This window comes from Lagenorhynchus albirostris, chromosome 18 (assembly GCF_949774975.1).
Source record: "Lagenorhynchus albirostris chromosome 18, mLagAlb1.1, whole genome shotgun sequence".
NCBI lineage: Eukaryota > Metazoa > Chordata > Mammalia > Artiodactyla > Delphinidae > Lagenorhynchus > Lagenorhynchus albirostris.
Genome location: NC_083112.1, coordinates 10,315,960 through 10,343,404, shown reverse-complemented (window position 1 = coordinate 10,343,404; position 27,445 = coordinate 10,315,960). Strand labels below are relative to the sequence as shown.

At 40.3% G+C, this 27,445-nt stretch overlaps 1 pseudogene; it reads left to right on the top strand.

The window, feature by feature from the left end:
* Positions 1–477: 477 nt before the first annotated feature.
* LOC132508999 (destrin-like) lies at positions 478–26,339 on the top strand (annotated as a pseudogene).
* The last annotated feature ends 1,106 nt before the right edge of the window (positions 26,340–27,445 follow it).

The window sequence follows — 27,445 nt, the reverse complement described above, 5'->3', positions numbered from 1 at the left end:
CAACATAAATTCCTGAGAAGTTAAATAAAAATACAAAATTTAATGTTATATCAAGACATGCTACAAGATAGCAGAAAATGAATTTTCAAGTGTTTAGGTCAGATGATGCATCCCTTTTGAGAGGGAGCCTAGTAACCTTGAAGTAGGCCTTGAAAGAGGGGTAAAATGTTAATACTTGGAATGCAGTGGTGGAAGACAATATTTTTCAACGTTTCCTTTCTGTTTTTTAAAAAGTAATTTGATCCCTTTTAGGCACAGTAAATATTTATGAGTGGAGTGAGATGTCTGGGATCTGCTTATAATACTCAAGCAAAAACAAGTAAATCAATAAGTTAGGTGAATAGATCAAGCAGTGTTGGCAAAACGTTATTAGAGGTTGAGTCATGCAGCAGATAACAGGGAGATCACTGCTCGAGCCTCTCTTCCTATGTGAATGTTTGAAAAGCTCCTTACGGAAACCTCCACAAAGAAAGTATAATGGCTGCACCAGTTTTGGCACAAGTGAAGAAGGCCCTTTCTAAGAACTATGATGACAACCTCACCCTGAACTCTGAAACAAGTAAGTTCATTTAAGATGATATCACCAGCCACAAGAAAACAGGAACATCCTCATGAAATGAGATAAAGTTCAACTACAGCATGGTGATTGGAGTGAAGATAAACCTGAGAAGGAAGACAGAATTCAGACACCAAAAGATTGACTGCACTGCTCAAAAGCATAAGTCATGCTTTGGAGGCAGACGATTCTGACTGAAACATAAGTCTCAATTATTTCTCTATTTATCTGTTAGGATCATTATTATTTTCCTACTTACTTTATTCCTCTTTAACTGGAAGTTTCAAATGATTTAACCTATTGTTAGTGTCTCGGCTATAACACACACCATCAAATATTCCTTTTGCCTCTCCTGGAGTTGGGCTGCCAAAGGGGCTTGCATCAGAATTGGCCTCTGGGGGAAAGTTTTCAATTAGTTCATTATTCCAACCTTTTACAAAGCAGCATCTGTGAAAATTCACAGGCCAAATTGTATCAGCTCATCTGTGTACTGAGGAAGGCACTGAAGTTATTACATTAATTGATAGATTAACATATACTTGAGTGAAAAAAAAATGCACTAGACCTTTAGGGCTTAAGACTAGCTCATTGTTTTGACATGACGTTATGTGCCCAAATGCTACAAATCAGTTTAGGAACAGTATCTAATTTTGCCCAATCCATTCCCTTATCTAGGGAGTTTCTTAGTGGGTTTCTTTAGCTATAAAGGACAGACTCTCTCCCAAGTTACCTTAAGGGAGAGGGCATCTATATAAGGGATGCATGTGATTTGAAACTGAAACTAAATTAGTATCGGGCCTGGTTCTGGCCTCTCTCTCATGGCATTTCAGTTTCTCTCTATGCGTCTGCTTGCTCCACATGCCTCTCTCTACCAAAAGGCAATTTCTGGCCATGTTGCCAACATCCAGATACAAAAGTAGTAACAGTCAATCCTTACTGAGTATATCCTGTGTGGGGGGCACTATTCTCAGTATTTCACATACATTAATTTATTTGATCCTTGCAATAACTGCCACTGAATCTTGACTTACACATGAACTGGTCTCACTATGATCCCAACTAAAACATAGAGCATATTTCCATCTTTAGTTCCATTTGTCCAGCCTCTCCATTTCCCAGCTCATTTTTTGAGCCATGCTGCACAGCTCAACCTGTGGTTGGCTTCCCTTCCATCAGCTGCACAGCTCTGAACCCTTCAACTGCGAACCACAGGCAGGGTTGCTTAGTTTAGGACAGAGGAGTGAAGCGAGCTATGCCTATGAGTGGGACGGCTTCTTCCTAAGGAGTTGTAGAAGGGGCAGATCATACTGACATCTCTAGTACCAGGGGAAGAAGCAGGGTTTCCCATGTCTAAGGAATTTGCCTATGATCTGGGAAGACTTCTCTGGCTGTTCACATGTGAATGGTGTGTGTTGGAACCCACTCACATCTGGGCTGAGAGATGCATGAATGGAATAACTAAACAGCCCTCAGAGAGTCTATGCCAAAGCCTGCCCATTATGGAGGTTAGAACAAAGGGTCACTTACATACTGGGGAATGGAGGGACCACAAAAGATTCACTTCTCTCAAAATTTGTCTCCTACTAGGTCTTACATCCACCATTAAAAGAGTTCCTTTGGTTACCGCAGGAAAGCCCGTTTGTGTCTGCTCTCACCACGCTGCCCTCCCCAACCCGCTTTCCAGCAACATCGAATTTCTTGGCTCCTGCCATGCACTGTCCTCCCTTTTATTCACTCAGAACCACTCTCTCCTCTGAGGCCCCTCCTGTGCTTGACTAAGTGCCCACTCTTCAGGTCTCAGAAGATATTGTCTCTGGGAAGCCCTCTTGACTCCACAAGTCTGGGTCCACTAGTTGTATACTCTGGCCAATGTCCCTCATCAGAGATCTTATCACACTGTCTGTATTTCATGTTTCCTGTTCACTCTTGACTTCAGATCCTTGAGGTCAGGGTCCATATCTTCCTCGTTATTGTTATACACTCAAATTTAACACAGTGTCTGATACACGTTAGGTGCCAATAAATATTTGTTTAAATGAATCAAGTTAAAATAAAACTGTGTTACTTTCAAGGGGTAACTCATTGATTATTGTTAGTTCACAGACTCAGTTGACTTCATAGAGTCCCAGTAAGGCCCCTGAAACATGGTTCATAGGTCAAATAAATTTGTATTGATAAGAGGAGCAGGAGATTACCTAGAAAAGTTCAAACCGGAGAAGATAAAGCCTAGAGAAGGACACCCTGGGTCTGTAAAATGGGGAGGAGGAGGGCACCTAGAGACAGGGGTTGATACCAAACAATTCTGCCCCTGTCTAAATTAGCTCCAGTTCTCACAGGCTCCTTCTAGGAGTTGTACAACTACTGGAGCAACCCCTGTTGGTGGGTTGGTTCTGTTGGTGGAAGACACCACATGATGGAAACTAGATCGGGGTACAGAACCAGGATTGGGACTCATTCTACATGCAAAGCCTGTAAAAGAAATGAGTGACAGTCTCTGGTGGGCAGGCTCCCATTTCCATTTTCCTAGTAGACAATTCATCTGCAGCGTAAAGACACTGACTACTTGATGGACAGCCAGGTCTCAGGAAACTTTTCTCTTTTTCTCTAGCCAGGAAGTACCCATTTGTTAACCAAATAAAACAGAAAAAAATGTTTTTCAGGGAAAATATATGGGAATACTATAGCAAGGAAACTCAGTTCTTCATAAGACACACCATACTCTGAAACACAGAGAAATGTTTGATGAAACATAACCACTCCCTTGTCTTAAACTCAGTTGTACATCCTTGTTTTACCAAGCTTTTCTACAGGTTGTATAAGTGGTAGCTTAAACTTTTAAAGTTTGACCTACATTGATGATTTAATCTTTTAAAAAATTTGTCCTAACAAGAGACTACTTCTGGTTCATCCAGTCTTACAATTATATTATTGTAAAATATTTGAAGCAGCATAATTTAATGGCCACTTATGACAGATTTGGTGCTATATGTCATTCATCCTTTTAAAAATGTTTTTATTAATAATGTTCTTGCAGAATGTGATCAAGTAGAAAGGGGAGGGGAATAAATATGGAAAGGAAACAAGACAGAGATAAAAATTAAGGGGGGGAGAAATGAAAAGGAGGAGGAAAATGTTCCTGACTTTTCTCTCTCCTCCCCAAGGAAGAGGGTTTGCAGTTGCATCCTGATACTCAAGGGAAACTGTCCCATCTCTCCCAGAGATGATCTTCCACTCCAAATTCTACAAATTTAAGATTTTAAGATTAAAAAACAAAATTTAACTAGATTCCCCAGAAATATATTCAGCAGTTTAAAGTTGGAATGGTGAAAAAATGTATTTCTAAGAGAACTGCCTCACTAACTGATCTTAAAGAATATAATTTTGCTTTTAAAATCTCATTTTACTGATGGACTAGAAAGGGAAAATAACTGTAACCCTAGAGAACAGGATTTTCATCACTTCCACATTTTAGAATGTTGCAGAAACAATGAGAAAAAGAGAGGTGAGAGAAAGACATATCAATAAAGAAAATTCTTTTAGCTTGGGAAAAGGTCTTTACGTACAATAGAGTTCTAATCCAGGTACTAGGGGACAGCCTTGCAGGTATTGGGGGAGGGTGTCCTTTGAATCTACATTTTGGCAAGCATGACTGGAGCCCCTGAGGATGAGAATTCAGACTTTTATTCATGCTGTCTCTTGTAAAAGGTATTTAGAGAAGGTACCATTAGCATTCCCTGAACCATGTTCACCCAGAAACAAGTAACTGAAGGGATTCATAGCCCTCCACCTTCTCCTCTTTAGAATTAGCAGGCAGGTCTCTGAATAGGAGAGAAGACGGAGTCTGACTTCAATAATGGATTCCAAGAATAGCTGAACAGCGTGGGTCTGCTGACAGCTCCCCCCCCTCCCTGGTAGATTGCTTCTGAAAAGGACAAGGGGAGAGAAAGTCAGAAATACACTTGTGTGTGTCACAGAGAGGTGTGGAATCTGATACAGCTCATGAAGAATTGCTTTCCACCCGAAGTATATTATCATGCAACCTCTGCATCACTGGAGGAAGCAATTGCACATAAAGATGGATGTTAGTGATCTGATTTCAAGTGCCAAGTGGTACTGTACCTGTGGGGTCACCTGGGAGAGTAAGAATTGGGGAGGAGATTGGGCAGAGACAATAAAAGGAAAAGAGCTGTTTGATTTTATCTGGAAGTTATCTTTTATCTAACTTTGTAACTTTCACCTGCATTGATGACATGTTTCCTGTAGAAATTAAGAACATATTTTATTGGGGTCAGGAAAATTTGGGATGTTATCCCACCTCTACGTCTTACAGGGTGTATGACTTTGGGTAAAGTTATTACTTATCCTCTCAGAGACTCAGCTTAAAATAGAAATACTAATATTACCTGCTTTGCAGGGCTATTGTAAAGATTAAATAACGCCTGTGACATCAATAGCCCTAAATATGGCTTTCCCTAAACCCTGCAGATACTCTGACACTACAACTGCTGTGGTGGTTGCTGCTCGGTGCCTGAGGGTCCTTCTTACGTGTGGAAGAGAAGAAACACACATACAAGGTGGGGTGTCAGCACAGAACAGTGTACTCAATGCGTGTCTGTCTATAATGAAAATGAAAACATACAGTGAATTAAGGAAAGCATCTAAGCATTGATGCTGTTTACAAAGGCCAGGAAACTAAAGAGATTAAAGCAAAAACCCTGGGAAATATTGGCTACGTTTTGTGAAAGTAAAAGAAATAGTGTCAGTCAGCCAGCAGCCATTTCTAACCAGTCATATGCCACACCAATCCCCAGAGCAGGGCAGTGACGTTTCTGCATATCATTAATACATGGCACATTCATTCTGTTGTAAGTTTAATGTGACTACTTCACTAAATTCTGTTATTAATACTCAGCCTTCTGCTGCTCGTGCAGCATGGCCAGCTGTTCGTGAGTTTTAAAAACGAAGGGACATGTTTGTTCTATATCCACCCAGCAGGAAGGAGCATGATATCTCCCAGAGCTGGGAGGAGAATGGGCCCCTGTAGGTAAAGTGAAGCAGGTACAGTGGGAGCTGGTGTGGGAATGAGATGTGACCCCTACCATCCACTTCCCACCAATATAAGGGGTCTATCCCAACATATCCCCAGATGCATTTCACAGTATCCAGTCAGAACAAAAAATCCTCTCCAGGTCCTTCAACAAAGGGAACTGAATACAAGAATTGGTTACAAAGGTGATGAAAAGTTGAGAAGGCAAACGGGCGACTGTGATAAAACTTGCAATAACAGCATCAAGAAACCACTGTGACCCTGAAGCCTAGAGTGACAACAGGGAGGGGTGGTGTTCCCAGAGTCCAGTAGCAGGCTACCTACAGGAAACAGAACTGCAGGTGAGGGTGGCATTTGAGAGCTTAGAGAGAGGTACTCCTGGCAGGAGTTGGAGTTGTGAGGGAGATGCAGCTGCTGCCAGCTCTGGAGACCCACCCAGGGAAGAGGGAAATGGAAAGAATACTCTCACTTTCCCCCTCCTTCCACCTTCCAGATTTCTCCAGTGCCTCTCATTGGCCAAAACTACCTGGAAGCCAGTTGCATGGGAGTCTGGGAAACGTCGTTTCCTACAATATTGAGAACAGGGCCAAAGGAGAGAAGGAACTAACTAAGAGCAAACAGGCCAGCAGCGCACCAGGTTCTACTGAACTGACCAGCGGCCGGATGTCAGTTAAGCTGAAATCCCTCCATGGGAACACCCCCAGAGAACAGTCACCCTGGGCACCCTCCACACCCCTCAGGGTGAGGAAGCTGGAAGGCACCTCTGGGCAAAGATGAGGAGCTTCAGCTGAGGAGACATCATCTCCTGCTCACTGTTCTCTGTTGCCTCCTGTCTGGAAACAACTATATGTTAATTGGTAGTTAGCGGAGTTTAAAAAGGTAATAATATATGCATATAATGCAGTCTAACTTCCTTATTCTGTTAACTAATAGTCTTTTGTTTTGGATTATCCATTTGAACCTTTTCCTCATCATTCTGGATAATTGAAAGTTGCATCTTATTGTTCTCAGAATAATTAACTTTTTGCATTTTTGACTCCATGAATAATCCAGCTTTATAATAAGATGTTAAATTTGTGATGATCTTTACAGCTTATGGCCCACATTCACATACTTTATTCCATTTTCTTTTTTTTTTTTTTTTTTTTTTTTGCGGTACGCGGGCCTCTCACTGCCGTGGCCTCTCCCGTTGCGGAGCACAGGCTCCGGACGCGCAGGCCCAGCGGCCATGGCTCACGGGCCCAGCCGCTCCGCGGCACGTGGGATCCTCCCGGACCGGGGCACGAACCCGCGTCCCCTGCATCGGCAGGCGGACTCTCAACCACTGCGCCACCAGGGAAGCCCTATCCCATTTTCTTTTATGCCCTGATAGTCTGAAGTGAAGGGGAAAGAACTAGCATTTATTAAAAATATATGATATGCCAGGCACTGTGCCAGAAACATTACAAAAATCAATTCAGTTACAACAACCCAATGAGTCAGATATTTTTATCCCCCTTACGCATGAGGAAACTCACTTGAAGAGAATGAACTGTCCTGTTCAAGATTATACAGCCAAGTCCAGAGACCCTATCATGCGGAAAATTTATACCACACACACTTCTTGTTATAGATATGATATATATGCATATTACAAATTTTATATATAATATACATTTATATGTAAACTTTACTCCATAAATGCTGTGATTTTTACAAAAGCCTTATTTACAATTTGTTTATTTAGAAAACCTTAATATCAGAATCGTTCATTTGAGGCCACGTGTGCTACTTAGGAATCAGAGATGAAAACAACAAGGCCTCAGTCCACAGCAATCACACTGGCTCCAGTTTTGCATACTCAAAGTTAAATCCACTCTGAGCCTCATTTACCTCATATAGAATTGGGATAATGTGTATTGACTTGGATAAACAGCAATAATATATATAAAAACTTAACAAAAGTGCCTGCTGTGTATAAAGCTAGATGATGAAAGTCGTTACTGTGCTAGCGTGTCTCCCCACACAATTGCTGAGCACAGCTGGTGCCCATCCGTGAGCTAAGTGTGAGTCAACCTTGCATTCTGCTAGTAACAGGACGCTGAAGTGTCCTCAAAATGTGCCCAACGCCATGGATGTGCTTCGTGCTCACAAACATCTTGCCCAATGTTTTCCTTCTTGCTTAACAGAGATTAGTCCAGGAAAAAATTCTTACTAGGATCATTTTCTAAATTAGCCAGGCAGTGGGCACATGTATAAACATGTGTAGGTGTATAAACAATCCTACGCTAAGAGAACTGCTGTATCGGGATAAAAATAATAAAGAATAGTAAAAGCACCATAAAAGGCCAGCATCGTTAAATGTCCGTAAGAGCACATCTTAGAGCCCCATCCTCCTGCCCAATCAAACGGTCTTCAGAAGGAAGCTCTTCAACAGGATTAGTTTATTTTTATTTTTTTAATTTTTTTTTATTTTTAAATATACTCTAGTTTTTTGTTTGTCTGGTTTTGGCCGCAGTGGGTTTGCATTGCTATGCATGGGCTTTCTCTAACTGTGGCGAGTGGGGGCTACTCTTCGTTGTGGCACGTGGGCTTCTCATTGCAGGGGCTTCTCATGTTGCGGAGCACGGGCTCTAAATGCACAGGCTTCAGTAGTTGGCGGCACATAGGCTTAGTTGCTCCACAGCATGTGCGATCTTCCCAGACCAGGGGTCAAACCCGTGTCCCCTGCACTGGCAGGTGGATTCTTAACCACTGCGCCACCAGGCAAGTCCCCAGGATTAGTTTAGATCTATCTACAGTCAGGCATTCAAGACCTTCCAGCTCTAGGAAACAAGCTGGACTTCTCTAGAGAAGGTGTTAAACATTTACTTGAAACTCATGCAGGAAATGGCCACAGTGATACCGACAAGGATTTCAGAGAAATGAATTTAAATTATATGAAATGTGGCCAGAATTTTGGAAACTCCACACACTCTCTAAATAAAAATGTAGATGGATTTAGGAGAAAATATAAATAAAAACTAGAGGAAAATGTGGATCAAGGTAATCAGCACACAATATATCATCAAGGTTCTGTCAGGAGATAAAAACAGGCTGGTTGGGCTTCCCTGGTGGCACAGTGGTTGAGAGTCCGCCTGCCGATGCAGGGGACACGGGTTCGTGCCCGGGTCCGGGAAGATCCCACATGCCGCGGAGCAGCTGGGCCCGTGAGCCATGGCCGCTGAGCCTGCGCATCCGGAGCCTGTGCTCCGCAATGGGAGAGGCCACAGCAGTGAGCGGCCCGTGTACCGCAAAAAACAAACAAACAAACAAAAAAAACACAGGCTGGTTATTTCAACAGAAAGAATTTAATATAAAGAACTAGTAACTAAATAACTGAACATGCAAAAAGAGAATGCTAAGATAGCAAGGCAGTAGCAACTGCAGGAAGCAACTACTGCCCCCGAGGCTGGAGGAAAAAAAGAAAGAGGCTGAACTTGTCAACACTTAGATGCTTGGAAGATGCCCTGAGAAGGAAGCAATAGTAATGATGCTGGGGTCTCCAACTTTGGAGAAAGGGCCCCTGGGGCTGGGCCAGAGTTCCTGGGAGAACTCATGAGGCTGGTTCTGTGAGTGATGGGAAGATGGCAAAATGAATTCAAATTCTGCTCAGAATGAACAATACTGTCCGCTGAAGAAAGAGGCTGGGGGGACACTGACAAGACTGAAAGTAAGTAGGGAGTCAATAGGGAATAAAGACAGGAGAGCCTTCCTCCCTCTCCAGCCTTGCAGCTTCCTCTAATGCCTCATGGAAGCCAGCTGGAGCGGGGCCTCAATGGAAGTCAGCTGGCAACGGAGAAACAGTTCCAACATTGCAAAGAGGAGTGTCGATGAGGTAAGACATTAAACACTGGTGCACACTGTATTTTTTTTTTTTTTTTTTTGTGGTACGTGGGCCTCTCACTGCTGTGGCCTCTCCCATTGCGGAGCACAGGTTCCGGACGCGCAGGTTCAGCGGCCATGCCTCACGGGCCCAGCTGCTCCACGGCATGTGGGATCCTCCCAGACCGGGGCACGAACCCGTGTCCCCTGCATCGGCGGGCGGACTCTCAACCACTGCGCCACCAGGGAAGCCCCACACTGTATTGTTAATCACTTACTATTACAAGGTTGATAATAAAAATTATATTTTGGGAGTATACCCCAAAGAGTGGAAAGCAGGGGCTCAAAGAGATATTTGTACACCCATGTTGACAGCAGCATTATTCCAAAAGGTGCAAGCAACCCAAATGTTAATGGGCAGGTTAATGGATAAACAAAATGGGGTCTATATGTACAGTGACGTATTATTCAGCCTTAAAAAGGAAGGAAATTCTGACACATGCTACAATATGGATGAGCCTTGAGAACATGATACTAAGGGAAATGAGACAATCACAAAAGGACAAGTACTGTATGTTTCCACTTACATGAGGTACCTACAGTAGGCAAATTCATAGAGACTGGTGGTGCCAGAGGCTGGGAGGAGTGGGAAACAGGAGTTATTGTTTAGCGGGTACAGAGTTTCAGAGAGTTCTGTAGATGGATGGTGGTGACTGTTGCACTACAGTGTGCATTTACTTAACGCCACTGAACTGCACACTTAAAAATGGTTAAGATGGAAAGTTTTATATTATGTGAACTTTACAATAAAGTTTTTTGAAAAAAGAATAGACACACACATAAAAAGATAGTGAGATAGCAATTTATCTATGAATTTTACTGATCATTAAAGGAGTACTATTTTTCATAATTACAAAATACCATGTGAACCTCTGAAGAGGTTCACAATCTGGTAATGGAGGAGCTGAACTAAGTAATCAATTAACTAATAATATTTTTTTAAGTTTTCCCCAAAACTAAAGCAATTTTTTTTCTATCTCCTTCCCCCGACCAAATATCGATATTTTATTTTCAAAAGTTTATATATCCTTCAAGGCCATTTTCAAACGAGACCTCATGCCCTGTTCAACAATCAGAAAGCAATTTCCTTCTAAGCCCAATTGTGTGTTGTATTTCTCTTATGACTTTCATTGTATGTGGCCTACACTATGTTCACTAGATTTGAAGCTTAAAGGTAAGGTCTATGTTTCATCTCTCTTGTCTCTCACAGCGTGCAGTGCAATAGAAGTTTTCACAAATATTTTTAGAATTGAAGTTGTAGCATCACCTAAACTACATAAAAATTCAAAATCTGGGTTGCAAATAGTGACCAACTGTCCAAGACTGCCCATAGCTAAGCCATGCGGGGATTTCAGTACTGAACTGGACCATCCTTAGAAAACCAGGACAGGCAATTACCCTAGGAGTCAAATTTAGTATCCTGAAACAAAATGGGTGCTTTGTTTTGTAAAGTTACCATATAAATTTGGCAAAATACACTTCTCAAAAACAAAATATGCATGAATATCAGAGCAAAATAACAAGACACAATTATACGTAAATCATTTTTCTAATCAGAAATCCATTCCTGATATAGTAACAATTATTAATATACAAATTTTGATAAATTTCCTTTCATAACTATGAAAATCAGCTTTTTTTCCCTATTTTGGTGGGAAAGAAATAAATCCATACTAAAGGTTCTAATCAAAAATTTCTGCATCTCACATCAGAACCATTGCAGGTATTAAGAGTCTTGAATGTTCCAATTAAAACCATGAAGCATTTGCCCTACAATATGCAGCCTCATCCCCCCAGGCATCAATATGAAATTGAAACTGGATGCTAGGAGCCAGGATACTTTGATCTAATGGCATCTGCAGTAGGACCACATCATAATGTGCTCGTAACATGCTGATCGCATCTGAGCCTCTAGCAAAGCATTGTCAGGAGATGATAATGACCACTTTATACTACACTTGGACTTACTCCGTCTAAAGCTCTTTGTGCCATCTCAGACCAAGCCAGCATGACTACCATCCCACTGCTCTGTGATGCACAGTAAGTCAGGAGAAAAAACACCAGAATCCGTTTATCATTCAGCTGTTCACTCAAACACATTTACTGAGAGCCTAACTAAGGGCGACCGTCATTGTGTTAAGTGCTGTGAATACAAAGAGGAATAAGACCATTTCCAAGGGGGTTACAAACCAACTGGGAAATAAACAAAGTGCTGTGGGAGCACAGGTTGGAGGGTAATTTGTTTTGCTGGGGAAGTCAAGGGAAACGTCAGTGAGGAGGGGACGTTGGTGCTAAGGTCTGGGGAATTCAGCAGTTAAAAGTGAAGGAATGGAAAGGAAGGGAGGAACATTCTGGAAAAGTGAGTGTGGGATATGCCCTGTGTATAGTAACCTCAGACTGCTGTAACAAGTACCTCAAACTGGGGGGCTTAAACAACTGAAATCGTCTCGCAGTTCTGGAGGCCAGAAGTCTGAAATCTAGGTGTCGGCAGGATTGGTTCTTTCTAGGGGCTGTGAGGGAATCTGTTCCACACCTCTCTTCTAATATCCAGTGATGTGCTGAAATTGTTGCTGGTTCTTGTCTTGTAAAACACCATCCCAATCTCTACCTTCATTTTCACACGACATTCTCCCTATTTGCACTTCTATGTCCAAATTTCCTATTTAAAAAGGATACCACTCATATTAGGGGTTAGGGCCCCCCGACTCCAGTAAGGCCTCATCTTAATGTAACCACTTACATCTGCAATGACTCTATTTTCAAATAAGGTCACATTCTGAGGTACTGGGGGTTAGGACTTCAACATATAAATTTTGGGGAGGACACAATTCAACCCGTAAGATACTGGAAAAGGAGTCAGATATATTAGCACAAAGGGGGAGCATTTTTAAGAAGAGAGTGTCTGTAATTTTTAAAATGGTAGGAGAGGAGGGTGGAGGCTGGGATTTGAAGAGATTCTAGAGTGATGTTTAAGGGTGAAGAAAGTTGAAATATATGCTCAGGTATTCTGGGAAACACAATTGATAACGGGATAAAAAGATTTGTGGGGTTTCCCTCGTGGTGCAGTGGTTGAGAGTCCGCCTGCTGATGCAGGGGACATGGGTTCATGCCCTGGTCTGGGAAGATCCCACATGCTGCGGAGTAGCTGGGCCTGTGAGCCATGGCCACTGAGCCTGTGCGTCCGGAGCCTGTGCTGTGCAACGGGAGAGGCCACAACAGTGAGAGGCCCATGTACCGCAAAAAAAAAAAAAAAAGAAGATTTGTGATTGTAAATTAGGTGAAATGTTGCATTAAATAAACTTTAACAGGACTCTTTATGACAGAGCTTCTCAGAGACTGTAACACAGTAATGTGCTCTTTAAAATCTACAAAGGTGAGGGTACGCAGTGCTTCCTAAACTTATTTCACTGCAGAGGCAATTTTTTTTTCAATGATCTTCCACTAAAAAATAATAATTTGGAGATGTGGGCACAGTCACTGCATAGACTTCCCAGCTGGCTTCCTTACATCGCTGAGTTCCAATTTCCTTCTCTGTGGAGCTGGGATAATCACTGTGTTTTATAAGTTCAGTCCCTGTGAAGGGAAGGGAGAGCACATGGAGGTGACTCCTAAAAGTTAAACCACTAGACACATGGGAATAATTGGAGGCCTTTCGAGCAGGAGTGGGGAGGTTTGTGCATTTGTTAGAAATAAGATAAGAGAGCAGACAGAGCAATTATTTGGGGGAAATAAAAATCCCTGAGGAGTACAAATCCACATACGGACACCCAGTCAGCATCGAAAGGAAGGCCCCTTGCCGGGGCTGCTCATGCCCTTCCCACCATTGCTCCTTGTTCCTAATTCATTCATTCAACTAATATTCATTAAGCCCATTATTATGTCCTGAGTTCATTGCTCAGCATTCTTCAAGGCACATTTCATAGACTACTTGAATTTAATCTGGCCTCTCCTTGCTCTGATCTCCTGGGCACACAGCTTGGCATCTGAATATGCATTGGCTTAAATGATTACCTCTTTGTTTCCTTTTCTTTGGATGCATCTCCTAAATGAGACTGTAAATCTTCCCTAAGCAATTACAAATAATAACCCATGGATTCCAACTTCAAGAATCATACTGCCAAGTGCTTTGAAGATACTTAATGAGTATGCAATGCATCAAAGAAAAATTTGTATCTGGGACAAGAAGACCTCTGCAACATCTAGTTAACTTATTGTAGTGTTACAAAGACACTGGGAACTAAACACAAAATGTGGAGAACTACCTGGAAATATATGTTACATATTTTTCATGAGTGTCCATATTAATAATCAGTAAATGATTCCTAAGTGTTCATGTATGCAAGGGAGCCACTATGTATAAGGCACACTTTGATTCAAAGGAGCTTAGCTTTGCCTCTAACCAGCATAGAGCTGTCACAGACAATAAAAAAGTGATGAACAGGTAATGTGAAATGAGCAGACAACACCTTCTATTTATTTATAAAAATGATGGTTGAAATATGAGAAACTGGGAGCTGATTTATTTAGACAAATGACTTCCCATTTCATTTTGCTATTAGGCCCTTTTCGAACGATTTTTTTTTTTTCCAGTATGCGGGCCTCTCACTGTTGTGGCCTCCCTCTCCCGTTGCAGAGCACAGGCTCTGGACGCGCAGGCTCAGCAGCCATGGATCACAGGCCTAGCCACACTGCACCATGTGGGATCTTCCCGGACCGGTGCACGAACCCATGTCCCCTGCATCGGCAGGCGGACTCTCAACCACTGCGCCACCAGGGAAGCCCTCGAACGATTCTTAAAATGACTTAAGGAAGTTCAGATGGAAAGTTTATTTCTGCTTGAAGGTCGTTTATAGATTACAGAAGATACTGACTTGTTAAGTTAAAAAACACCAAATCTCTTTGGGCAATTTGCCGTGAAGATCAAATCGGCACTTGCAAATTTCCAGTGTTAAACTATTCAATGTGTTTTGTTAATTTGTCAGGTTGACACACTGCATTAAGGTTGAGAACAGTTTCTTTGGGAGGACATTTCCTTTCACCAACTTTAAAAAATGACTCTAGTCTATTCAGATAATATTTTGTCAAGAATTATCTTATAAAAATACTGAGCTTTAGCTTTGTGATTTAATAAGCCATCCTCATATGTTATAATTGAAGATAAAATAATCATTAAATCAAAATATGCAGCTGATAAGAATTTTCTTCAAAAGCCTTACACATCTACAAATGAATCAAAGGAGAAGAAAACAATCAAATAATGATCAGGTTCCTGGATCATTCCTAGCTGCCTTTTTCAATCATTCAAGTTTGCCCTCAAAACATCCCAACCCTATTTCCAGCACTTCCACCACTCAATATTGAAAGTTATTCTCTTTTTTTATTTCCAGCTTCACTGAAGAATACTTGAAAAATATAATTATTTACAAGTGTGCAATGTAATGATCTGATATACATATACATTGTGAAATGATTACCAAAAAGTTATTCTCAGTAATGATTTCCTTCCAACCAAGCTTAGCAGTGTTTTCAATCTCTCCAGCACCTAGAACTCCATATATCTACTTCTTTTCAAACTATTTTTCAATTCAGGAAATGTAAAAAACTATAAGAAAACTGATAAAAACAAGGTCTCTGTGAGGTATAGCAGCATCGGCATGGTAGAAAGAACACAGACCTCAGAATCAAAGCTCTGATTCAAAGTTAAGGTCAACTGTTTACTGGCTGTGTCAACTCACTTAACTTTTTGGAACTTACTTTCTCCATTAAAGGACATTAACATCTCAGAGCTCCCAAATTCATAACAGATTTTCAGTTCTTGTTTAATGAGTGAATGGATGAATGATCTCACAGTATCCCCTCTCTTTCATATTATGCTTTGGTCTCCCTCTTTTCCTTTTCTTATTTCATATTTCTTCCTTCATACTACTTCCTACTTCCTTTATACTATTTCCTACTTCCTTTCTTTCCTACTCCCAATTATGCAAGATGTTTCCTTCCCCGTGACCTTTCACTTAAAATCACTTTTCAGTTTCTTCATTTGCTCTATGCAATCCAGCTTCCTGTCCCCTTTTCCCACACCAGCTCTCGTGCTTGGAAAAGCTTCCCACCTCACACTCCCAAAGCCAGTTTTTTCCTTTCATTTAAAACCTGACAAATATCGCCCCCTTTGCCTATTAACACGCACTCAGTAAATGATAAGCGATTAAAGTGGTGATGATGACCCACAAAGAACATATAATCTGAGCAATAAAATTTGGCAAAGAAAAGATAGTAACTGCAACCCTCTTCGCAACAGGTGTGATTTCTCTAACCAGCCATTAACACATTTGCACTGCCATAATTACTGCTCAGGTAAATACTATATTGCCATAGAAACATTGTTTCCAAATTACATATTTATAGATTTTTTTGGTGGATATGTTGACTATAAAGTAGTTTTCCACATGTTGTGAGCTTTGACAATGAAGGGTGATAGGAATCGTATTCATCTCTAAAGTTGCCCCAGGTTGAAGGGTTTCAAGGTGCAACAAAAATTCTCCCACCTTCTGTATTTCAAGGTGAGAAGAGCTGGCATTCCCCTGGATGCACACGTTTAAAAGTAAAGGAACTGGCTAAATAAAGATCACGTTGAACTAAAGTAATAGTCAAAATGTAACCAAATTGGGATGAGTCTGGCTGCATCTGTAAAATGGGAATGATAATCATATTGCTCTTAGAAGATTTTTATTTGCTCCAATGAGATGTAGCAAATAAAAAAAACCTGTAAACTATAAAGTGTTAAGTAAATATCAATTCTAGTTTGTATTCAACATCAGCACAGATTGTCCTCACCTACTGGGAGGAATTCAGTTTTGAGAGTTCTCTTGGTCCTTCTTTAATCACTTTGAAATATTCTTCCTTTCCTATATATTTACGGACAAGCACAGTCAGTATCCTCAAGGTTTAACCTCAGTTCCAGACCCTGTGAAGAAATAGTTCCTGCTAGCAGATGAGATTTTCTCTGGCTACCTTGTGGGCTTTTCCTACCTCTAACCTATAAGGGAAAAATATCAAATACAAATCTTTGGAATTCACATTTTTCGTTTCTATTGATGAAAATCCACATGAAGATGAGAAACTACTGAATTCAAGAAAAGCGATATAAACTCACACCTTTGACCAGCACAGAGGAAGAACAAGTCAAGGTTTAAACTGAACACTTTCTCCTTAAAAACGCTACATAAAAGAAGGAACCCTTTTTTTAAATAAATAAGGAGACAAACCTCTTTTAATGACAAGACCAAGTGGCTACGTTCTGATTCAAGTAGTAACAACAATTCATGCTGGCCTCCCCTTTATAACCACAAAGTACTTCCTTGTACTTGACTGCAGCTGATCTTCATTACCACACTATGGCGTAATCAGAAGTGAGGAGTGATGAGACAAGGTGTTTTTAATATTTCCTGATTTATTATCCCTTACCTATAGACTGGTTTATTTTTGTGCACTTCTTCCACTGTTAACGCTAATCACAAGGCTTACTGCCCCCAAAGAAGAGAAGTGAACGAACCACTTAGAGGTAAGAAGTTCACAAGGCTGGAAAATGAGGCTGTAACACAGGGGGAAGGTCTTCTCGGACCGATTGTGCCACGGAGGGAAGAGGTCTGCAAGCCACAAATGAAGGGAGAAGTATAACCAGGGGCTTGGGAAAGTAGGACATCAACCTCCCTGTACCTGATCCTCGCAGTGAAAGTGAAGGAAAAGAAAAGAAGCCCAGATAGTACAAAGGAGCAACAAAAGTAAAGGGGACCTTTTCTCACTTCCTGTTCAGAAACTGCTTAGCAGGGTGCCCTCAACCTAACATGGCAGACATGACAGAAAAAAACAGTGGTGTGGCATGTTTCGGCAAGAGAGGGCAGGAGAAGGTCCCTACGTCCTTTCTAGCTTTTATGTGACAGACACACATGCTAGGGATTGTGGGGAGGTAGCCAAGAGTTGGGAGCCAAACTGAAGCAAGGGGTGAGGGAGCCCACAGCAGAGACTGTGGGGCACACTGCCTAGGCAGGCACTAGATACGGTAGTCCACTAAGACTCCAGGGATCTGCACACCGAAGGGCTGAGGTGAGGCCAACTCAGGTGAGTCCTCACTATGCCAAATGCATAGATCTCCAGGTACACCAGCCACAGGCCGAGGCAGAGAGGAAAAGAGCAATGTCCAGAGACGTCCAATGTGTCTCAGCAGGAGGGCAGTGCGTGCCCGGCAGAAAGGATGGGACGAGATTGGTCGCTCCTCACTGATACTATGGGAACTGTGGAAATAAGCAAAGGCTAACTAAATGAGAAAAGCAAGTGTCTGAACAAATAGGTTCAGAGCTTGCTATAGCAAGAGTCAGCCACCCACCGTCACGTGCATTTTGACAGAGACACAACACCTGGCAAAGAAGTAGGAAAGCTTTATAGTGGAAGAAAGGGAAGGCTTCGGGTGTGCCCCGATTGGAGGCTGTTGGCCTGGGGGAGTTGTAAGGGGACTGACTGAAGTGGGGCATCCTTTGTGGTTGGTTAGGTGCGTACTTGGCTTTCTCTAGTTGATCCTAAATTTGAAGCGGGGACAAAAATTAAGGAAGATGTCAGTTACTAATCAAGTCCTGGCCATTTGGATGGGTGGTTAACAGAAAATATTATTTAGTTTCTTGGATTGTCAATAGAAAGAACAACTAGGCTTCCTGCAGGTCTGACTTAGAGCAGGCTGACTTCCTGAGCTGTTTATTGCAGATAACGGGTTGGTTTCCTGGGCAGGTTGCTGCAGGTTGTGGGTCAGAGTTCTATTTTTAATACATGGTCTTGCCTTTGACTGTTTCTATAGTCGGTCTCTCAGAGCACACAAATGTCCCCTGTCACCGAGGTCAAACCTTATAAAGAAGAGAGGGGAGGGAAAACAAAAGAAGAGGAACAGAGGAACAGCTCTTTTGGAGGATTCAAACTTTGGATGGATTGAATATTTATCCAAAAGAGACTGAGTTAGCTGGAAAGAGAGTTTTACAGCCTGGAAGAGATGAATTTACAACTAATGAGAAAGCTTAGGATTTTGGGGGTGTTGTTTTTTGTTGCTGTTTTTATATTTTTGCTAGCAACAGGATTGGAGGATACAGAGCAAGATAAAATTAGATTTGGAAAACAGAGTACCTATACTTTTTGCGCTCCCAATATGTGGTGTGCAAACTTTGACCCTGTTGCTGGTATTTTTGCACACAGTTTACAAATGAGGAATCTAACACTGACAAAATTTCAAAATAATAATGAATATCAAAACCATATATTCCAAGGTGCCACTTTCTTGGAAACTAGTAGGTTCTGCCGGGGATACTCGGATGGAGAAAGTAGCAGCTCTGCTTATTGAGGGCCAAATCCTGATACAGACAAACACAAAGCCAACAGACCACAGGTTGAGAATGTGGAGAAAATACGTACCCATCCCTAAGGAAACTAATTTATAGATTTTCCAGGATTGTGACATTTCAGATGGTGTAGTCCATTGTTCTCACAAGTATGCACACATGGCATTCAAGCATTCCCATTTCTGACCCAGATGATATAGTCATCACACTCTGAATGTCAAGAGTAAGTTCACTGGGATTAGATGGTGTAAATTGAGCTAAAGAGTCACTCAGAAAAGCCATAATTAGAATCTGGTGCCATATCATCTGAGCAGGCTGCTCTGGGCAAGAGTTTTCTGTGACTGGAAGGAAGGAAGAAGGGCTGGTAGAGTATGTGGTGGGGGAGACAGGGGAAATGCAGTGTTGAGGGCTGAGAGAATTTATGAGAGAGAGAAGATAATTTGTTTCTGTTGTTAATATTTTTCTTCTCAAAGTTAGAAGGCTGAGGGATAATAAGTAAAGGAAAATCCACTAAAAACTATGATGTCTCTCTGAAAATACTACTTACAATGTGGGTTTCTTTTTAATTCCCTGGTTTTTTTTTTACTTCAAGAATCAGTTGTTTGTTTAATGAATTGAGAAGATCTTGTCCCAACTTCCCAAACCTCCCCTCTGATCTGTATCATTCAACCTCGCATTTTATGTGTTCCAGTATTTCAGAATAATTTTATTATTTTGTTTTTTCATACCTCAGTCCCCTCCTCCTTCTCCACATTTCCTAAATCCTAGAGCATATTCTTAGGCTTTTCATGTTTGTAAATGATCTTTCTAATTGACAAATGACCATCTGATGATGTGGACTCTACTTTGAAAGAGATATAGGAATAGTTTTCTCTGGATCAAAAGTGTAATGTACATTTCCAAAGTGTCTACTTTACAAGAGTAGCATAAAGTCTAAAACAATTCATTCACATTTCAATAGCCTCCTTCTCCCCTTATTGTTATTAGACTTTTTGTTTGCTTTCTAATTATTTTGCTTTTAAGAGTAATACTTTATTATTTTTATGGAATTATATATTCATTATTAAAAATCACAGTACACTAAAAATGTAAAGAAGAAAGTTAAAACAAAACCACCCAAATTTTACCAATACAATATTATTGAGGCATTTTTCTATTTATATACAAAACAGAAGGATAAATCAATAAAGAAATACAGATGGAAAGACTCAAATAGCTTTCTAGTCTACCTGCTAATTTTCAATTAAAAAACATGACTGTAAAAAAAAAAAAACATGACTGTATTTCATTAACTCTAATACACTCTTTTTCATATTTTAGCATCTCTAAAATTTGGACATGTCTTATAATGGAAAATATCACTGTGGCCAGGCAGTAATGCTGATATGATGCCCATTGCTTGGAACTTCCTGAAATTGGCTGCTATTCCTGGTGGACTGATGGCCAAATACAGCCCTTCAAAACTCACACAGAAAGGAGGACTAGCCTTGGTTGCTGCCTAAAAAACTCCCTTTAACACCTTCCGATTAAAAAAAGACACCATGTCCCCAAATGAGTGACACACACTATCTCTGGATTGCAAGTATTATCAACTCTTTGTATCTCTGATGTTTTCCAAATTTCATACAATAAACAAGTATTATTTTGAATTTAGGAGGTAATTTAAATCTATAAAGTTTTTTTAGGGGACTCTGGGTCGATGGTATACCCAATTTTTGCCTCCCAACTACTCTCTGAACCATGAGCAGTTTCCCTATGATAAAGAAAAGTGGGTCTGAGACACAGCTTCTCCCTGAATCTCCAGGGGAAGGAACTGTGCACTGCAGCCTCAGAGGAAGGTTTTCATTGAGGTTCAGGAGGAAGATTTCTTACTTTGCTGAGACCTCGGGTCATCAGGACCTACTGATCTCACTGAGAGGAGTAGAGTCTGCTTACTTTCAAGAGTTCTGGAAACAAAAAGATATTCTCCCAACAGGAGACATAGGGTTAACAGTTTTCCAAGGGTTAACAGTTTTCCAGACTGGACTTTAAAAAATCCAGTAATATGTTGTTTACTGGAGACACATATAAACAAAAGATACAGAAATTATGAGTATTCGATAAATAATGGAAAAAATATACCAGGTAAATATAAACCAAAAACTAAGCTCTAAAAATGAATATGTCATGATCAAGAGGATTTATCAGCGTGGCTAATCTGAGAAATGCAAAGATTGTTAACTCCATAAAATCAGTCAGTGAAATTTACTTCAACAGTGAAATAAAAGAGGAAAAACCACATACAATACCGTCTCTACAGATTCAGAAAAGGTGAATGATTGATTTTAACATATATTTATGATTAAAAATAATTCTCTGATAGATAAGAATAGAAGGAATCTTCTTCAACTTGATAGAGGGTAGTTACCAGTAATCATACTTAATGGAGGCATTTCAGATACACTCCTTTTTAAGCTCAGGAACAAGACAAAGATGCATTCTACCACAGAAATGGTTATGTCATGGCCAATGCAAAAGCCAAGAAGAGATGAGTTCCAGTTATGCTTATCATGGAGTAGTTGGGATCCTATATAAACAACTGTTACAGCTGGTCAAAAATATTATAAAACTCTCCAGACATAATCCTTGAGAAAAGGAAAAAACACACACACACACACAAAATCCGTGGAAGTGAGAAGACAGTAGGATGACATCTTTATAATACTGAAACTTTAAAAATATGTCAGCCTACAGTTCTATATTAAGTGAATATATCCTTCAAAACTAAAGCCAGAATGGAGATGTTTTCAAACCTAAAAACAAACTAGCCAACAAAAAAACTCAAAGCATCTGTTGCCAGGAGGTATACACACAAGAAGTAATAAAGATAAATTTTCAGGGTGAGGATAAATGTTACCAGATAGAAACATGGGACTGTAAGAAGGAATGAAGTGCACCTGAAAAGATAAATATGTGGGCAAATAGAAATAAATATTGACTCTTTCAAACAACAACAATAATAATATTTTGTGGGATTTATAGCATATATAAAAGTAGAGTATAACAAAAATAGCACAGGGGAGGGACGGAGTAATAGAAGTTGAATTTTTGTAAGCTTCTTTTATTGTTTGAGGAATGGTAAAGCACCTATCTAAAGTAGATTATAATGAATCAAAGATATGTATTACAATTTCAAGTGCAACCAATAAAATCATAGTAACAGATGATATAACCAAAGAGATAATAGAGGAGAAAATGAAATAATAAAAAAATACTTGTTAAACCCAAAAGAAAGCAAGAAAGGAAGAATAAATGACACAAAACATATGAGAAAATGGAAAGCAAATATCAAGGGCTTCCCTGGTGGCGTGGTGGTTAAGAACCCACCTGCCAATGCAGGGAACACGGGTTCGAGCCCTGGTCCAGGAAAATCCCACATGCTGCAGAGCAACTAAGCCCGTGAGCCACAACTACTGAGCCTGCGCTCTAGAGGCCACAACCAGTGAAGCCCGCGTGCCTAGAGCCCGTGCTCCGCAACAAGAGAAGCTACCACAATAAGTCCACGCACCTCACCAAAGAGTAGCCCCCGCTCGCCGCAACTAGAGAAAACCCGCCTGCAGCAACGAAGACCCACCACAGTCAAAAATAAATTAATTAAATAAATAAATAAGAAAGCAAATATCTACATAATAGATATAAACCCAATTATATCAGTAATTAGATCAAATGAAAATGGCACTGAAGATAAAAGAAGAAGAGCCTGAGCATCTTCTAGTGCCAGAAAGTGAAGCAGTGCTCAGAAAACAAAAGGATGGAGGCATGGAAAAATTACAATGGCCAAAGCTAGAACAATTTGAGCTATAAAATAAAGTAACATTTGTTTTTTACCATAAAGCACGCATATTGGCTAGTCATAGTCCCTTGCCTAGTAAGGAAAATCAAACTTTAAATTTTAAAGGGCCTGAGCTATTAACATTCCTGTCTGAATTTTATTGTTGTACTTTTCCATTGGCTTTTTTCTTTTGGAAACAGCTTTATTGAGATATAATTCACATACCATACAATTAATCCATTTAAAGTGTACAACTCAATGGTTTTTAGTATATTCACACAGTAGTACAACAACCACTACAATCAATTTTAGAATATATTCATCACCCCAAAAAGAAACCTGTATCTACTAGCTGTTACTCCTTCTTACCCCTAAGCCACCCAGGCCCAGGTAACTACTTATATACTTTCTGTCTCTATAGATTTGCCTATTCTGGACATTTCATATAAATGGAGTCATATAATAGGTGTGTTTTTTTGTATGTCTGGTTTCTTTCACTTAGCATGATGTTTTCAAGGTTCCTCTATATTGTAGCATGAATACTAGTACCCCATTCCTTTTTATGCCTAAATGCTATTCCATTCAGTATGAAATATATAAAAATACACAAACAAAAAATCTATAAATTTTGTTTATCCACTCATCAGTTGATGGACATGCAGTTTGTTTCCACATTTTGGCTACTATGAATATGCTGCTGTGGACATTCATGGACAAGTGTCTGTGTGGATTTGTTGGCTTTTATCACAGGACATGGGAGGATTCAGAGCCAGACCAGAGGATCTCCTGCATTATAGCTCTTCTTTATCTCCTTTGCATATTGGCAACCTGACTTCCCTTTCATTGTCAGGATCAATCACCCCAGCCACTAAAGTCATCATTTTTTGCCTATTTATTCAATGTTATTAAGAGCCTGAAGTGGCCAGTAGCAGTCTCAGCTTCTAGGTAAGAAAGGGAAAGATGCTGACTGATATCCACAAAACAGGTCATCTTGTCCAAGTTAGTATTAAGAGCTTTCTCTTCTGAGTTGCTTTTTGGTGAGCACTCAGGTAGGACATAACATATCTTCTCACTTTGTGCCTATTAGGAGAGGTCAATTCACATATCTCTTCCCTAGACCTCCTTCTCACAAATATCTCTTCCCTAGACCTCCTTCTCTCATTGTGAGAAGGAGAAGAGGAAGAATTAATCCTTCTATGTCTCCCACAGCAAGCCAAACCATTAGCCACAGCCCATGAAAAGATGTATATTTTTACTTTTGTCCATATCTCCTTCAAGAAAAACTTAACAATCAAATGCACTGCTCAAAGTTCTAACAAATGGGAGAATTTTTCTTCACCACTGTCCTTCAAGGCCATCTTTTTGGGGCTATAGTGCTGCAACCACTTTTCAGGTGGTACCAACAAATAATGCAGAGCCATTTGTAATTCAGATCTAAAGCTTTTCTTCTCCAGTTGACTAGTCATAGGAAAGTCCTCATAGGTGTGAGTTGAAAACAGTTAAGTAGGAGTAAGTTGGATATTGCTCATGGCTTTAAGGATCTTCTTGGGTTCAATGTTACATATTTATATGACTTTCGTTCACTGACTGAGGGTTGTGCACACATATAATTTTGTGACTTGGTGGGTCAGACAACATCCACTCAGGATAGGCAGCTCAGGTCACGTGGGAAACTTGGTAGTCCATGGTCAAGCATTCAGGCCAGTAACAAATCAGAAACCTGTTTCCCAAAAACGTAGCTGTCTGCAGAGGACGACACAGCTTTGCTCCAAAATCATAAAGGTCTGCACTGTAATTCTCCTATCAGGGCCTGCCAAAGGTTCAAGCAGCACCTCTATCTTCCACAGACACCTATAGATACCAGGGGTGTGTTAGCGGGCCCCCTATGAGACAAACCTGAGCCAAAATTCCATTAATCACCTCAGATTCAAAATCCCCTACTTGTGGCTTAGGAATCTCTAGGAATTGGTGTCAGTTCAGAGCCAGCGTTTAGTAAACCCTGAAGAGTCTGATTATTTTCCCTTCCTCAGTGCATAACCACCCCGGCAACTGGGCACAAGTTCCTTTGGAGACAGCTGAGAGGAAGCATCAATTTTCGGCTACGTACAAGGTTCCCTCTTCAAGAGGACGTGGCCTCCCCTTCATTCAGGAGACTCTAGATTTGTCAACTGACTTAAGTCTTGGAATTGATTAAAGAACCATAACTCTCTTTGGAGATTCAGGTCAGGATTCTTACACCAGACTTGGAGCTTCTTGTTTATATAAATCAAATAAAACTTTAATAAGCTGTCTGTTGTACATTGAGTGGTAACCTGCAAAAATGTATATTGAAGACCTAACCTCTGATATCTATGAATGTGACTTTTTTGGAAATAAGGCTGTTGCCGTTGTAATTAAGATTTAGTTAAGATGAAGTCATACTGGTGGGTAGGTCCTTAATCTAATGTGACTGATATCATTATAAGAAGAAAAGAAGAGACACAGAGGCCCAGACACAGGAAAAATGCCATGTGATGAAGGAGGCAGAGATTGGAATGATGAATCAACAAGCCAAGGAATGCCAAAGATTGCCAGCAACACCAGAAGCTAAGAGAGAGGCATGGAACAGATTCTCCCCACAAGGCATCAGAGAGAACATGGTACCTATACCTTCATTTCAGACTTCTAGACTTAGGAACTGTGAGAGAGTAAGTTTCTGTTGTTTAAAGCCACCTAGACTGTGGTACTTTGTTACAGCAGCCTTAAGAAACTAATACACTGCCCAACTATTCCAGCCTAGGAACACCATAAATAATTAATTAATGTTGACAATCTCCGTGGGCAAGACTGCTGTGATGATTGCTTTTGTTCTGTCATCCATTACGGTAACAAGTCCATCTTATTTTTAGTGATTATGTACTGTCACTTGGCCGCTGCCATCCAAGATCCCATCATGTCTGTTGAATTCAGGAATTTTTTTTGTGTGTGCACAGTGAAATCAAGGACAATGTTAACAGATATGTGACAGACTGAAAGACATCTGAAACCAAGATGGAATTATTAACTAGACCATACAAAGAACTTCTACAAATCAACAAGACAAAGGTAGGTAATCAACTGAAACATGCGGGTCTGCGCTGTGCGACCACCACAGTGAACATGGCCCAGGAGTGCAAGTTGCTGATGAAGTATGCCACATTTTTATGACACTAAAGTTTGGAAGTGCTCCGCACCAGAAGAAATCAAGAAAAGAAAGAAGGCTGTCATTTTTTGTCTCAGTGTAGACAAAAAGCGCCTCATTGTAGAAGGCAGCAAAGAGATTTTGGTGTAACCATAACTGATCCTTTCAAGCATTTTGTGGAAATGCTTCCTGAAAAAGATTGTTGCTATATACTTTGTATGATGCAAGCTTCGGAACAAAGGAATCCAGAAAAGAGGAGTTGATGCTTTTTTTGTGGGCACCAGAACTAGAACCTCTAAAACGTAAAATGGTCTATGCAAGCTCCAAGGATACAATCAAAACGAAATTTCAAGGCATAAAACACGAATGTCAGGCAAATGGGCCAGAAGACCTCAACCGGACTTGTACTGCTGAAAAGCTAGGTGGATCCTTAATCGTAGCTTTTGAAGGATGCCCTGTATAGATCACTGTTTGGTGTCACAAATTGAAAGCTTCCATGTTTAATGTTATCCTCTTGCTATACAAGTAAAGCAAATACATTTAGGCAAGGGACTCACTGAGGGAGAGCTGTCTCATCATTTGTTAGGGTAAACTAACTATTCTATGAACATGTGCAAATGGCCCTAAATAAATCTAAACTCTAAAGTTTAAAAAAAAACATGCAAAAAGGATATGAATAAGCTGAGGAAAACCTCAATGGTTAGAAATGTAGAAATGTTTATCCTCACTAACCATTAGGGAAACTTAAACTAAAATAATGGGAGATCCCTTTATACCCATGAAATTAGAATGAAAAAGACTGTCACACAGTACCAAGCACTGGTAAGGGTATAGGACAATGGGAATTCTGATGGATTGTTGGTAGAAGTATAAATAGTTTTAGCCATTCAGAAAAAAATTCAGATATAGCTCATATCTCAGTATTACCAGGTCAGGGATGCTATTCCACAAGCCCATGAGGAGTTATACCTAAAGATTATCAATATAGCATTACCTATAGAGGTAGGGAGTTGGAGGAAACCAAGATAGCCATCATTAGGAAAAAACACAAATGATTTTTTAAAAATAGAATCTAATTGTGGATGTATGTTATGCAATACAACACAGCAAGTCTTGCTGAATTTTCTTGCAAAAGTAGATCTTTGCCTGACCTTTTCACTCTATATCTCTACTACTACCTCAGTCCAGGTGATCTTTACACCTTGTTAGATGACTGCAACAGCCAAAAGTGATCTCCGTATTCTACTTTCGGAACTTCCTACCTTCTTTCAACATGGTAGGAAAAATGACCTTAAAATATGTCAGTGTTCCCAAATAAGAACATGATCTGCCTTCCCATCAGTTCAAGTCTTATGCTGTGTTCTCAAATAGACTTTATAGTTTTCTTCACTTATTTCACCATGTATTGACCCAATAAAGATTTTTGATTCACCTATCATGTACTTAGTCACTGTTTTCTAGGCATTGGAGTACAAAAGTCTTCTACCCTCAAGGAAGCTGCATTCCAGTATGAGTTTTAGTCAGTAAGAATGCAGTAAACAAATAGCAAATGCAATGTTAGGAAGTCACATGTACTTTGAAGAAATAAAGTATG